The sequence below is a fragment of the Lynx canadensis genome, chromosome A2 (assembly GCF_007474595.2).
Source record: "Lynx canadensis isolate LIC74 chromosome A2, mLynCan4.pri.v2, whole genome shotgun sequence".
Lineage (NCBI taxonomy): Eukaryota > Metazoa > Chordata > Mammalia > Carnivora > Felidae > Lynx > Lynx canadensis.
The window spans coordinates 167,587,335-167,603,110 of record NC_044304.2 but is presented as its reverse complement, the minus strand read 5'-3'; the positions used below and the strand labels follow the sequence as shown (position 1 = coordinate 167,603,110).

General features: G+C 50.4%; 1 protein-coding gene across 2 annotated transcripts in view; it reads right to left on the bottom strand.

Moving 5' to 3' along the window:
* The window catches only part of DNAJB6 (DnaJ heat shock protein family (Hsp40) member B6), a 69,445-nt gene extending 55,608 nt beyond the window's left edge, over positions 1–13,837 (bottom strand). For both annotated transcript variants that reach the window (XM_030308907.1, XM_030308911.1), the window contains exon 1: positions 13,748–13,837. The gene's annotated coding sequence lies outside the window, so the exon portion shown is untranslated. The remainder of the gene's footprint in view (positions 1–13,747) is intronic.
* Positions 13,838–15,776: the final 1,939 nt, after the last annotated feature.

Sequence of the window (15,776 nt, the reverse complement as noted above, 5' to 3'; positions counted from 1 at the left end):
AACGCCACAGTCGGAGCGAGATCCTCTGAAAGTGTTCTCACCCCAGCACACACACTGCAAATACGGCGAAACACAAATGCTGACAACTGCTGCGCCCCGGCCAGGCTGACAACTCCTGACTCGGTGCCTAGTTCATCCCAGTGGGTACCTGAGGACGTCAGGATCAACCTGTAAAGGTCAACTTCTTTTGAGATAAACATACAGGTTTCATATTTAAAATGGCAAACTCGGGGCGCCTGGGTGGCTCAGTCGGTTAAGCGGCCGACTTCAGCTCAGGTCATGATCTCACGGTCAGTGAGTTCAAGCCCCGCGTCAGGCTCTGGGCTGACAGCTCAGAGCCTGGAGCCTGTTTCAGATTCTGTGTCTCCCTCTCTCTGACCCTCCCCCGTTCATACTCTGTCTCTCTCTGTCTCAAAAATAAATAAACGTTAAAAAAAAATTTTTTTAATAAATAAATAAATAAAATGGCAAACTCAACAGACACATTTACTCTCCCTCCTCCTGAAACATCCACCAAGATTCTCCTTACAGATAGGACTTCTGCTTTCCAACACATAAAGAGCGGTAAAGTCACCACTCCACACCAACAAGCAAAACAAAGTTGAACAGAAAAACGGGATTTTTTTGGTTGTTTATTGCCAGAGAGAGGATGCACGTGGGGAAGGGACAGAGAGAGAGGATCCCAAGCAGGCTCCACACGGTCAGCAGAGAGCCTGACGCGGGGCTCGATCCCACGAACCGTAAGATCACGACCCGAGCCAAAATCAAGAGTCTGACGCTCAAACAACTGAGCCACCCAGGCACCCCAAGAAACAGCTTCTTTTTTTAGATCTGTCCCATAAGTGAGGTGTGCCTCCCGCACTGAAAACACAGGTGGGCACACAGAATGGGAACTCGCCAATGCAGAAGCCTCCAGAGAGGCTGACAGGGAAATCCGATGAGCTGACAGGGAAATCCGAACTGTCACCAGCCGGGGTTGCTGGCAGCTCTGTGAGGACAAGTCTGAGGTACACACTTTCATGAGCTCTACCAGCCCTCACGGAAAATCTGGGACAAAAACGTACTGGGGCTTCGGGCAAGGGAAAAGGAACCATCTAAAAATACCAAAACGTGGGGTGCCGAGCATTCAGCTCTTGGTTTTCTCTTGGGATTCTCTCTCCCTCTCTCTGCCCCTCGGCTGCTCATGCTCTCATGGGCTCTCTCTCCCTCAAAAATAAATAGGGGATGGGCACCTGGGTGGCTCAGTCGGTTGAGCGTCCAACTTTGGGTGATGACCTCACGGTTCGTGGGTTCAAGCCCCGTGCTGGGCTCTGGGCTGACACCTCAGGTCCTGGAGCCTGCTTCAGATTCTGTGCCTCCCTCTCTCTGTTCCTCGGCCACCTGTGCTATCTCTCTGTCTCTCAAAAATAAACATTAAAAAAAAATTTTTTAAGAATTTTTTAAATAGATAAACTTTAAAACAAAATAAATACAAATACCAAAACAGGGACACCTGGCTGGCTCAGTGGATTGAATGTCTGGCTCTTGATTTAGGCTCTGGTCATAATCTGCTGGTTTGTGAGACAGAGCCCCTCTCCCCCAGTAGGGCTCCGTGCTGGGGGAGGAGCCTGCTTGGGATTCTCTCTCTCTCTGCCCCGCCCCCCCCAAACAGCACACACCACTTTCTTCTAGAGGAAGTCTGCCCTCAGGGGAAATACATTGCTGGAGCCCGACCTACCTGGGGGCAGGGAAATACCCAACTCCAGTCCCCTCCTGCCCTCCTGTCCCACCCAAGGGGAAGTGGGAGGCACTGGTGAAGTGGACCAGAAAGCGGAGACCTGCTCAGGGACGGGGACACCTCCACCTCCCCCACCAGCCTGCACACCACTTGCCTACTGACAGCAAGCAGCTCCTTTTGTCTGGTACCTCATGCGCACCTTTCAACAAAACATCACCAGGCATACCAGAGGGCAAAACACAGTCTGGCAGGCTTAAGCAAGCCTCGGCACAAGTCACCAGTGCAGGAATCACCAAATCAGGAATCTGGTGAAACTGTGATTGATATAAAGCTATGAGCTTTAATGGAAAAGCAGACTACACGCTAGAACAGAGGCACAACGTAAGCAGAGGTGAAATTCCTAAGAGTCAGCAAGAAATGCTAGAGAGCGAAACCCCGGCAGAAAAGAGCAAGGTCTCTGATGAGCTTAGTAGTAAACGGGGCATGGCTGAGCCAAGGGGCAGACAAGCCAGGGGAGGAACAGACCGACCGCAGAGCGCCCAGTGCCCGTGGGGCAGCCAGCAGAGGTGCAGCCCGCGGCCGGAGCGCCGGAGCTAGGAAAGGAAGGATCAGAAAGAGGGCTCCGAAGCATCAATCAGCTCTGAAGGACTAAATGAGAATTTCCCCCAAATTAACGTCAGGCACCCAACAACACCTCCAAGAAGAACGGAGAACACTATGTGGGATAAATACCCAAAAATTACACCTGGGCGTATCACATTCAAACTTCAGAAAATCAAAGATCAAAAAAATCTTGAAAGAAGCCAGAGGAAAAGACAGCCCACCTATGAGGAAGCAAAAGAATTCCATCCACGTAAGAAAGAAGGGAGAGAAACAGTTTTAAAGTGCTGGGCGGGGGGGGGGGGTGGACACCACCTCCAATTCTGTAGCCTGAAAAGTTATCCTGCAAAAGTGAAGAAGAAAGGCCTTCTCTGGCCAACAAAAACTGAGGGAATTTGTTGCCAGCAGATCCACCTTGCAAAAAATGTTAGAAGCCCTGCAGAGAGAAGGAATATGATGTAGGACAAAAACTCAGATCTGCGTAATGAACACCAGAGAAAAGAGAGGTAGATACAACACACGCTTTGATTTTCCTCAGCAATCTAACAGGCAACTGTTCCTTCAAATAACGGCAACAGCGTATTCCACGACAGACCCTTCTGCACATCCCTAGACTTCCTGCAGGTGAAAGGAACGAGAACCCCACAGGCAGGAGGGAAGAACTGGCATCAGAAGGTGCTTGCACTACCCAGGGACCATGACAGTGTCGATGGCTGTGAAGTCAGTCATAAAGGAACACTGCAAACTCTAGGGCGACCACGAAAAAAGGTAAAAAGGAAAGGGGGGGGTAACACTCTAAAAAGGAAAGAGAATGGAATCACATGAGACGTTCAATTAAATCTACAAAAGGCAGGGGCGCCTGGATGGCTCAGTTGGTTAAGCGTCCCAGGTTGATTTCAGCTCAGCTGGTGATCTCCTGCTATGTGAGATCAAGCCCCACTCTGGGCTCCGTGCTGAAGGTGAGGGACCTGCTTGCAATTCTCTCCCCGCCCTCTCTCAAAATAAATAAGTCAACTTAAAAAAAAAAACAAACTACAAAAGGCAAAAAAGTTGGAAGCAAGGAAGACAAAAAGAGCAACAAAGGACACTGGTAAAAACCCATAAATGGTTCAAGAGCCACTTTAAACATCAATGGCCTGGGGGCACCTGAGTGGCTCAGGCTCCACACTGTTGGTTTCGGCTCAGGTCATGATCTCAGGGTTTGTGGGTTTGAGCCCGAGTCCGGGCCCACACTGTGAAGCCTGCCTGGGATTCTCTCTCTCCCAGCCCCTACCCCACCCACTCTCTCACAATAAATAAACATTAAAAAAAAAAAAAAATCCACAGTCTGAATAAAGCATTCTGCAACCCACCTAACAATTTCTCCTGCGTGGCACACTGACCCACCCACTTCTCCATCAGCCTCCTCTCAGGCCCTTCGAAGAGCTCGCTCTTCCACGAGACACTCCCACGGGCTCCCCCCACCCCCTCAGCTAACCAAATTGGACGCCCAGGCCCCTTCCCTGAACCCCGGCCGGCCAGGCCCCTACGACCCAGCAGCTACCCTTCCCTAGCTTAGCCTCTCCCATGGGTCAACCACCCACCGGGAAAAGTGGAAGGATGCACAGGAGGCAGGTCTGCGTCCCGCGCACACCCGCAAGGCCTCAGTCAGTACACCTGCCGGTTTCTGGCCGGTTACTTTTCGTGCCTGTCACCTTTACTGTTTTTTTTTTTTAACATTCTTAAAAATTGGTGTCAATGGACACGCTGTAATAGTCACAAAAAACACAAGTTAGAGATGCTAGTTATCTTTCCTGCAACAGTTAAGATGAAATGTTTCATTAATTTACTACCAAAACCCATCACACATGTCACCCGTGTCATCTTGGGGGGGGCGGAACCTCAGACTCCTGCACAGCATCAAAGGCTCGTCCCCTGATTTCGTATCCTCCCGGCCACCATCCCAGGTGCAAACCGGACTTCACCATCGGGCTTTGAACAATGAGGTCTGAGTGCCCTGGTCCCTCCCAGGTGCCCTCTGCATCCTCCAACTGCAAGGAGGACACGCCTCCTCGCCGGAGGACACGCCTCCTCGCCGGAGGACACGCCTCCTCGCCGGAGGACACGCCTCCTCGCCGGAGGACACGCCTCCTCGCCGGAGGACACGCCTCCTCGCCGGAGGACACTTCGGTGCAGCTAGCTTCCTCTCCGCTGAAACTGCATCTTACACACGCCTCCATCATAGCATGCATCATTATCTCGTACCCATCACTGTTTTCCAGGCTTTTTACATCATAAACTCCTTGAGGGCAGAAGCCATCAAAGTTAGCTTTCGATCTCAGTAATCCAGTCCCCAGCAAATTATGAGGAGACTGAGTACAGTTACTCTGGGGAACAAAATGTCAGGGAACTATTAAAGTTCCCTCGTATTCCACTGGTGAATCAGTTGAAGCCCCATCGATTCATCAATACGCATGCTGCACTCAGTATTGTAAGTGTTGGTGCATAAAGGGTTTATATTTCCTAATTAAATCTCCCAAAGATTTCACTTCTAGGAAGACTTGAGCAAATTAGCAAATCTTCTCATTGGCTAGGACTCGGTCCGTGACGGCGATCTTTTTAACGTCTGTTGGGCAACCATCTTTGACGACTGCATGGAGCCCGTCACTACCTACTTGCTTGGTCAACTGTGCTAGCCACGCCGGCAACACTTAACACCATTCCTTCCCAGTCTGCGTTCAGGCAAATGACACTGCATGTGACTTGAACACACCTCCTGCCTTACAAGGATAAACTCAGTCAACGAAAAGAGCAGAACTGGAGACATTTAAATTAGCATCTTTCAAACTTTTGGTAGAGCGTGCAAGGTTGAATTTGGCAAATTAAAAAAATACACGTGAAACACAAACACACACAAAGATGATAATGTGACCTGATAAAGGTGTTACCTACACAGCTATTACTATACTACAACACATAAACGTATAAGGACACATACGCCCCAAACTTACAAGGTCACAGGCCAACTTTATGTCAATATAAGAAATAAAGAATTCAGGGGCGCCTGGGTGGCGCAGTCGGTTAAGCGTCCGACTTCAGCCAGGTCACGATCTCGCGGTCCGTGAGTTCGAGCCCCGCGTCAGGCTCTGGGCTGATGGCTCGGAGCCTGGAGCCTGTTTCCGATTCTGTGTCTCCCCCTCTCTCTGCCCCTCCCCCGTTCATGCTCTGTCTCTCTCTGTCCCAAAAATAAATAAACGTTGGAAAAAAAAAAATTTTTAAAAGAAATAAAGAATTCAGGACTAAATCACCAAAAGAAAAAAATGTATGCAGTACCAGGACAAAGAAATGTGGGCACGGCGGCACCACCACCAGAAGTAATGGTCAGATGGAAACCAGGCACCAGGCCTGCACCCCAGCTCCCGCTGCAGAGGCCCTTACTGGCAGGGCAGTTTCAGAAAACACACACACAGGCCACTATTACCCCTTTAACAATGAAAGCCATCCCACGGGGTGGCAGGCACCACAGACACGGGAGCACCCAGTTCAGGCACCGAGGGCAGGACCGCTGCCCTTATTTCTGCACCGGAAAACCCGAGGCCCAGAGACGGTACCTACCCAGGGTTCAGAGTTGCACACCACTGTGGTGAACGAGCGAACCAGGAGTCAAGCTCAGACCCAGGCCCTCCAAGCATAAGCTGCTCTCTTCAGATACAGAAGTGAGACGCCAAAGTAGCTCACTGCGGGGGGGGGGGGGGGGGGGGGGAGCCTAGGGGCGCAGTAGGTTAAGCTTCCAAACTCTTGACTTCATCTCAGGGGGCTTGAGATCAAGCCCCAGATGGCGCTCTGCCATGATAGCGGAGAGCCTGCTTTAGATTCTCTCTCCCTGCCCCCCCCCAAATAAATAAACATGAGACATGAGAAAAAAAGAAGGATCTCACTAAGTACGCTGCAGAAATTTCCACATCAAAACAATGGGTCTTTTAAAAAAATAAGAAAGAAAAAGATACCGTCTCACCCACCTGCCCTCCGCAGAGGCTGCGCTAATTTCCACCCTAACCAGTATCATCAGCCTCCCATTCCCACCCTCAGGAACAACACTAACCCGTCTGACTTTTCCAGCCGCTTAAGTGAAGCCCGATCTGTTCTGCACCCATGAAGTTAAGCATCTTTTCACGTTCAAGAGCTATCTGTAAGTGCCTCCACTGAACTGCTGGCCTAGGTCCTTTGCCCATTCTTCCACCTGCTGGCCTTTGTGTTTGGCGCGGGAGGGGGGGAAACCAAGTTCTCACTATGTCTTCTAACATCCATTCCTTCAATGGGGGCCATTCACCAGCCGAGCTGAAAAATACTCACTTGCTGGGGCTGGAAGAAGTGGTCGCTATAGAGTACTCCTATCAACATAAGACAGAGGGCAATTCAAACTCTCAGCGAGTCCAGACAAGCCCAGGACAGGCACCCCGTCAGCACAGAGGCTCAGAGAAAGAAGCACAAACAGAGACCTACAGAGATGTGGTCTACAGAGCCACTTAGTGTGTGGGGAGGCTCCTCTAGTGGGTGAAGCATCTGACTCTCGCTTTCTACTCAGGTCATGATCTCACAGTTCAGGTTCATGGGTTCAAGCCCTGCGTTGCGCTCTGCACTGACAGTGTGGAGCCTACTTGGGATTCTCCCTCTCTGCCCCTCCCCAGCTGGCATGCTCTCTCTCTCAAAATAAACAAACTTGTAAGAAAATATGTTCCCGTATACCCAATATGCCAGATATTGTACATCCTAATCTCATCTTCTCAAGAAGTCTCCATCCACTACGCTGTACCTGAACGATCACGGACTAGCGGTCTCCGGAAAAACAGATTCTCGCTTCTTTTAGGTTACACTTCAGTAGTCTCGACGACACACAGAGAAATCCTGTAGTCTAAAGCTTCGGTTCATCTGAGAAAACAGCTGCTGGAGTAAAGAGATTAGTTCTCACAGCACATCGCCCTCGAAGGATGAAATGCCTCCTCTTTCCCAGAGATTCTCTGGATTAACCGTTTCTCAAGTCTAACTCCGAAGGGTCCAACCCTGCCCACGGAGACTCTTGCTTTCCTCCAAGTAAACCTTACAACCACGAAAACTGAGCTGGGGCATATACACACACACAATTGCCAACATGTCCCTGGGAGTGAAGGCTGGTACTTCAAATACCGATTTCTCTAACGTTGCTTGCACTTTAACCCCTGTACCATGACCTCAATACCGAAACAGAAGCTCTGGTTCCCAAAGTTAAGTCAGCTAGCAACTTCTACAACCACTCTACAGGTGAATTAAACCATCATTATTAACATTTACAAGTGTTATATTCCTAGAGAGTTCTTGATGGTAGAATTCTGGGTAAAATAAGTCTGGTCATTTTTTCTAAGTGAGATTTCACTTCAATGACCAAGAGAAAAAAGAGCATTTATTTCCCAATCAAACCACCTTTACTAACTTCTTTTCCTGTACATCATTGAAAAAGTACTAGAAAGGCACGCTACAGATTCCCAAACCTCTTGCGTACTTTCAAAACCTCACCTGATTCACTTTAGACTTCCTATGACCAATGAACCACCTCATTTTCCATTCAATACGATAATCTCTAAAAATCCAGCCCCTTAAATCAAATACTCTTCATCAACTGCATGCAAACCAGTCCGTAGGGAAAGAAAACCTCTAGCTACAAAGAGAACCCTGGGGCACCAAAACAAAGACGGAAGTTAAATGTAACAAAATATCCCATGACACCACTAAACGCACAACTTCACTACCCCTCCCTCCAAATACCATTTCCCCCACCCCACCCCAGAAACAAGGTGCAAACAGAAAGGATCTCTATGGAATAAGGTGAGGAGTGCTCTTGTCCATGAAGTTTACCTACCCTCATCTTTGACCACAAACACAGTAGGTATTTGATGACCTACATGAGGTGCTCCGTGATGAGTTAGCTCTAACAAGCCAAATTTTCTACACAGCTCAGTTACGAAACCTTGGTTTTGTTACTATTTTACAAAAGAGGGAAAGACACTCAAGAACGTATGTGTCCAACATGACTGCTACAAACACACCACCCTTTTAGACCTCTAACAGACTCTTGGAGTCAAGGTCCTCAAGCCTGGGACTTAAGACACCTCTACATTCTGAAATGTTGTTACTCTGTATCCCAAATCTTAGCCACCCACAGAAGTGACCATCTTTCCACCAGACCTTTCTCAAACATCTCTCCACCTAACATCTAAGCAACCTTGCTCTGCTTGCAAAACAGAAACAAAACCTCCTTTGTTCCTTCCCAATCCATGAGACTCAACATTGAAAATGGAGCTCAAGGCAGAAACCCCCTTTCTTGCACAAGGCCTGTTCTATCCCCCCCCCACCCCCCACCGGGAGAATGCTGCTGGTTCTACACTGTTTCAAGTAACATAATTCCAGGTCAAAAACCCACTGAAGACACTCCCTCTCTTCAGCTTTAAAAACCAGAAAATCAAAACACTCATTACTTCTACTAACCCAGAAAAGTCATAATTGTAAAGAAAACATTTTCTAAAATGTTTAATTGTGACATCAAACTAATTTAGTGCAATGCTGTCGCTTCGTGGAAAAGCAGCAGGCCCGACGTTCAACAAGAAAGAGGTCTGGGAGTTTCCTCTGTGTCATTTCATTACCTGACAAATTACCAGAACAAACACATACGTAGGTGGGGAAACACAGAAATGAACTGTCACTCCTTATCACAGACCATCCACTAAGTCTTTATCTTGTGCTGACCTAACGTGTCCTTAAGTATTCCCAACATAAACGAGGAAATTACTTCCGCTGTAACTCAAGATCCCAGACCAACGATTGCAAAAACCGGCCATCGTCAACTATCAGACACTTAGAAGCACGACTAAAGTCCCTTCATTACAAGAGAAGACACGGCAAGCACTCAGTCCTGGTACTTGTGAGTGCAAATTGGGTATTTTTGCCCCCAACTTTCCTAAAATCTGGATTTCATTTACCGCAGCAGGGTAATCAGGACAAAGACACGCCTGGAAGAAGGATCCAATTCAACCAGTATTCTCTCGACACCCTGGGTCTGGAGCAATGCGACAGGCACAAAGGGAACACACAAGAGAAGGTTCCAGGCCTGCCCCAGGGAACACACAGGGAGGCCCCAGCACAGATACAAGGCAAACTGCAATAGCCTTTGCTGGTGAAAAGTAGGATGAGCATTTCCAAGGGCACAGATCACATGCCACCTGAAGGAATCACACTCCAAATACAACTGATCCTTGCAACTGAAGTGAAGAATCCTAAAACACCTGGAGTATTTTCATAAATAAATATACACACACAAAAAAACAAACCCACGAAGTTCTACTGCCTCACAGCCGTTCACCGTGGTTGCTATTGTCTATCTAGAATGGCCAAAACTCCTTACAAATGTTAGGGGTAGCATTTTTAAAAACACCAAACTGTGTCCAAATAAGGAATAGCTCTCGAAATAAGGTATTACGGATATAAATAAAACAGACTCCTCCCCCCACTGACGTAGAATGCAACCCTTAGAAATTTAACTACCTTTTTAATTCCTCTAAGATTTTATTTTCAAATAATCTCTACACCCAACAATGGCCACGAACTTACAACCCTGAGGTCAAGAGTCACACCCTCCACCGACTGAGCCAGCCAGGCACCCTTCATAATTTTTTTCGGCAATTAATTTTCCCCACCTTAAAAATGAGACATTGAGGGGCGCCTGGGTGGCGCAGTCGGTTGAGCGTCCGACTTCAGCCAGGTCACGATCTCGCGGTCCGGGAGTTCGAGCCCCGCGTCGGGCTCTGGGCTGATGGCTCAGAGCCTGGAGCCTGCTTCCGATTCTGTGTCTCCCTCTCTCTCTGCCCCTCCCCCGTTCATGCTCTGTCTCTCTCTGTCCCAAAAATAAATAAACGTTGAAAAAAAAAATTAAAAAAAAAAAATGAGACATTGAAAAAAATAACAAGGTATTTTTTAAACTTTAAGTAGAACATTTAAACAACAGAGGTCAGCAACGGGTGCACCTGGATGGCTCGGTGGGTTCAGCATCCAACTCACTTCAGCTCAGGTCAGGATCTCCAGGCTTGTGAGTTCGAGCCCCTGAGTCAGGCTCTAAGCTGACAGTACGGAGCCTGCTTGGGATTCTCTCTCTCTCTCTCTCTCTCTCTCTCTCTCTCTCTCTCTCTCTCTCCCCCCCCCCCTCCCTCCTCTCTCTCTCCCCCCCCCCCCGCTCACACTCCCTCAAAATAAATAAATAAGCTTCTTAAAAAGTTCGACTGGTTTCTGCATGCACCCCTAAAATTACAAAGTTTGAAAAACACCTAAAATCAACCCATAACGAAAGCATCAAAATTCTCCGAGCTGAACTCCAGAAGTTTTTTCCAATTAGGCTTTAAAATTGTCTTTCCATTCCTACATTATCATCCTTTTCTTTTTATTTTATTTATTTATTTACTTACTTATTTGAGAAAGAGAAACAGCGCGCGAGCACAAGCAAGGGAGGGGCAGAGAAGAGAACCCCAACCAGGCTCTGCTGTTAGTGCACAGCCCGACCTGGGGCTCCAACTCCCAAACCATGAAGTCCTGACCTGAGCCAGAACCAAGAGTCGACACTTCAGTGACTGAGCCACCCAGGGGCCCCTAATAATCACTTCCACTACTATTCTTATCTTCACCAACTTTGCTTTTCTTCTCATTTACCTCCTGAACTTAAAGTTCTCACAGATCTTATTTATGCAATAAAACACTACAGCATTTGTTACATCTCGCCACTGACCCTGTCCTGAGAATTCCCTAATAAGCCTGCAATTATGCCAATTTCCCCACTAGGTGGTGTCCTGAACAAATTTAGAGCAAACCAAATTTCCAACATAGACCTCCACCACTCTAAATTTTGCAATCATTTCCCAGATAGTAAAAAGGCGAAATAAGGCTTTTTAAATACCCTACTAAAACATCAACTTACAAATATAAAGCCTGATTCCATTAACTTAATCCTCACCCAGAGACATCAGAAATGGAACATAATCACCCTTAACCATCACAGCGGCTGATGGCAGTCCCACCGCTGTAACCTCAGTGGAAGGTAACAGGAAACATCACCAAGGTGACACAGTGAGCATTACACTGCAACCCTGAAAAGCTGAACTTAAAATAATTTACCAGGGCGCCTGGGGGCTCAGTCGGGTAAGCAAGCGTCCGACTTCAGCTCAGGCATGATCTTGAGGTTCGGGAGTTTGAGCCCCGTGTCGGGCTCTGTGCTGACAGCTCAGAGCCTGGAACTTGCTTCAGATTCTGTGTCTCCCCAACCCCTTCTCTGCCCCTCCCCCACTCCCACTCCTTCCCTCTCTTGAAAATAAACATTAAAAACAATTTTTTAATGGGAAAAACTAACTTACCGAGCTTTAAAGTCCCTTTTTAAAACTAAAAAATACACATGCATACATCATCCCACCACAAACCTGATTTTTGAGTTTGCTGGGTTGAAAACTATTGATGGTGTGGAGTACAACTGTATTTGTTTGAAACTGTCCAAAACAGAGTTAATACAAGGAAAAACGAGTCTACTCTTAATTCTTACACCTGTAAGAATCATGAGTTTGCTGAAAAAGAAAAGCTATTGTAAGCCACTTAATTGCAGGAATAGTGTAATTCCCTACCCATAATTTACTCTTCAGAATATTAGTCAAAGGATACTCCCCACCCAGCCCTCCAGGTAAGTCAGACCGGCAACCAAAAATACCTCTCAAATACACCATGTCAAGAAAACAAACTTAACAACACTGATTTTTTTTTTTTTCCTACGAGGGTGCTGAACTCCTGAAACTCTTTAAAGCCTCGTTTTTAAACTTCCAATCTTCCCCTTCTACAGCACCAGCTCAAGGCTGCTTAGGCCCATTTCAAAACTCAGCCTCCCGGCTCCCACACCCACCAACCACTCCGCCAAGCCCATTTACTTCCCGAATTCAGACGCGAGTAACAAACATTCCACCGCCCACTAGATAATGTGCATAAAAAGCACGGATCTTTTCGTTACCGGGCATACAAATACAGAAGCACTGGGGCCCCCACATAGGTGGCTCAGTCGGTTAAGCCTCGGCTCGGATCGTGATCTCTCTGGTGTGCGTTCGAGCCCCGCGTCGGGCTCTGTGCTGACGTGTGGAGCCCACCGGGGATCCCGTTCCCCTCTCTCTCTGCCCCGCCCCTGCTCCTGCCCTCGCTCTCAAAAAAAAAAACAAATAAACAAAATAAAAGTAAGTAAACATTAAACTATATACACGCAAGTACTAACCCCAGAGAAACTGTAGTCTCTTACTGTGAACAGGAGAAGTCCAGATTAAATTTCCCAGAGAAATCTGAGAATGGGGTAGTCTGGGGGAGAGGCAGGCTGTAAATACGTGTGTCATTAAAACACTTCTGATACACACAATCAGCGGAGAAAACGATCAGGAAACGCGTTCCAACGACAAGTTTCTTCTCTCCTTTTGCTGGTCGGTCGTTCAAGTTTCCCCTAACTCAATTCGAAGTCCTACGAATTCTGGTCCCAACTCAACTGGGCGCCGCTCCGCCTGCCCCGCCCCCCCGCCAGGTGGCGGTGTGACCTTGCCCCCTTTCCCGTCCGCGGCCCCTAACAACCACTGCTGCCTCCCAAAACAGGTCTGGGCCACGCGAAGTTTGCGATTTACTCTTCTCGCCAACTCCACCCCCGTTTGGGCAGAAGCGGCCATAAACCGCAAGCTCCGGTACAGCCCCCCCTCCCCCCCAACGCACACTGGCCATGTCGGTTGGAATCCGGGCGTTCTGCTAGTCGCCAAACTTTAGAAAATCCCAGGGGGAAGTTCCGGGAACGCGGCTTCGCGTCTCCCGGAGCCCCGCAGCGCCGCCCCCCACGAGGCTTCCACTCTCTCTGCAGACCCGCCTGGTCTCCGGCTTTGGGCTCCTTCCTCCACGCGGAGCTTGAAAGAAAGAACAAACCTGCCTTTCACGCCGCCGGGCCCCCCCGCCGCTGCTGAACTGGAGGGACGCGGGGTGACCCCGGCCCCGCGCCGCCCGCCCTCCGCACGGGCCCCGGCCCAACCGCCGGCGCGGGCCGGCCCAGGACGAGTGCCACCCCCCGACTGCGGGGGCCCGCGGCCTCGCACCGGGTCCCCGTGCTCCGCGGCCCGACGCCCACCCCCGGCCTGACCCCCACCCCCCCCCCCCGCCTGACCGCCCGCCCGAGGCCGGACTGCCCACCCGGCGCGGCCCGCCCCCCCCCCCGCCTCAACGGCCGCCCGGACTCCACAGCGGGCCACTGCGCAGCCCACCGCCGCCCCAGCACCTCGCCCACCCCCGAAGCCCCCGGCCCCACGGCAGGCCCCTGGTCCCCGACCCCCCGACGCACGGCCCCGAGGCCCGACCCCCGCCCGCGGGCTGGCCCTCAACAGAGGACAGGGAGCCGGCAGCGGGCAGGAGGCGCGGCGGGGCGGCGGCCCCGGGGTCCCATCAGCTCCGGCACGGCGGCGCAGCTGGCGGCTGGTGGCGGGCGGCGGCTTCCCTCGCGCTTTCCTTTCTCTCCTTTCTCCGACAACAAACAGGAAGTGCGTCACGCGGCGGCGGCGGCGCGGCGACGTGCACTTCCGCCCGACCCTGACGCCGCGCATGCGCTCCGCCCCGCCCGCCTTCCCGAAGGTTCGCGGAGGCCGGGCGCTGGCGAGAGGCGGGCGTGGGGGGAGCCGTGCCCCGGAGCCCCCCGCGCGTCCCGCCCCGCGCCCACCGAGCTTGGCGGCGGCGGCGGCGGGTCTGGGACGCCCGAGCCGCGCCGGTCTTCGTCTCCCCGGGGCCGGCCGGCCTCGGCCGCCCGGGGACCCGCCTCCGTGACCTCCGCTAGTTTAGGCCACATTCAGGGTAATGAATGAGACACGGCAGGCGCAGGGGGAGCTCCGAGCGGAAGCGGCCCCTTTGGGAGCGGACGCTTGGGTGCACGCGCGACGTCCGCGTGTGAGCCTGTCGCCCGGCAGGGCCGGCCCCGGTGGGGGACCGAGCCCGGGGAGCTGCGTGCTGCGCGCTCCCTGCTCCCCCCCCCCCCGGAGCCCCCCCTCCCCAAGCCCAGCGCCCTTCTGGCTGCCGCCGAAGGTGGTGTTCCCGGCGGCCGCCTGAGCCACTTCAGGGAGCTGCTCGGTCTTCCTGCGTGTCTCCCGTGTGCCCGGGACGTCCGCACGGTGTTACACTTCTTGCTCTGCTGCCAGTCTGCCTTACGTCAGTTTAATCGCTAGCCCCGCTGAAGAACCCGCAAGGGAAGAAGGGAGAACCTTGCCCCCATGGAGCCGATCCGAGTCCTCCGGATCCTCGGGAAGAGCACGCCGTCCACGCTGTTTATTTGTAACAGCTGATTACTAACCTTCACTGTAGGCATCTGGAAGGTTTAAGTAGCGTGGCTGTAGTTTTAACTGCTCTGGGGGCTGAGGGCGGGCCGCCCCGAGACCCAAGACGGGCCACTCTGGCATGGAGGTGGTTTTGAGGTGAAGGCGGGGGAGCCCCTGTGAGCTCCAGAGAACCCCTCCCTTGATAACATGGAAGTTACATTCCTTCTCTTTGAAGGCCCAGACCCCTGCCTTCTTCTCGATTCGGGAGGACGCGTATCCCTCACTTGGCCTGACTTTAGAATTTCCATGGCTGGGTGGGTTCCCCATGTGTAAGCTATTAAATTAGATATTTCTCCTGCTCGTCTATCTCACATTAATTTGATCCTTAATCCAGTTAGAAGGACTTTGAAGACAGGAATTCTGGCTTCCCTGTAAGGAGACAGGACACGCTTGCTACCCGAGGCTGCTTCAAAAGGAAACATTCTTTGACATTGTGTGTATTCTTTTGTTTCTTAAACCCTCATTGTATCGCAAGGTAGATTTTAGTAAGTAACCAATCAGCAAAAGGAAACAAGTTTCTTTGAGTCAATTTCCTACAATGTTTCCTTTAATACAGCACTTGATGGTAACACTTAAGATAGGCTCAGCAGAGAGAACACTTCATTCAGATATACGCACAATTCGGCACAGTCCCGTGTAACCGTATATACCAGCCCACTGAGGGAGTTTTATTTCCCTTCCAGTGTTGACAGTGCTATCATGTGACATTTCACATTTAAATAAGTCCCTACAGCAAGTGTGAGCTAATCTTGAAATGCAGACAGCACAGAGACTTGAATTTTAAATAGTAAGTGGTAGGCTCACCACAAATAACTTCTTCATTCTCCCTCCATAAATAAATAAATAAATAAATAAATAAATAAATGTTTGTTAAAACATCTGTCAATGCAGTGAACCGCATCACCAGAAAAACCAACTAGGACAGAACAAGTCTCCAGCCCTGACGGGGTCCACGTGGTGTTCTGGATGAACACTAAATAAAGGCCCTAAATGGCAATGCCTAAGTAACTCTTTTAAAAAAAGAAGATGGGCCACCTGGGTGGCCCAGT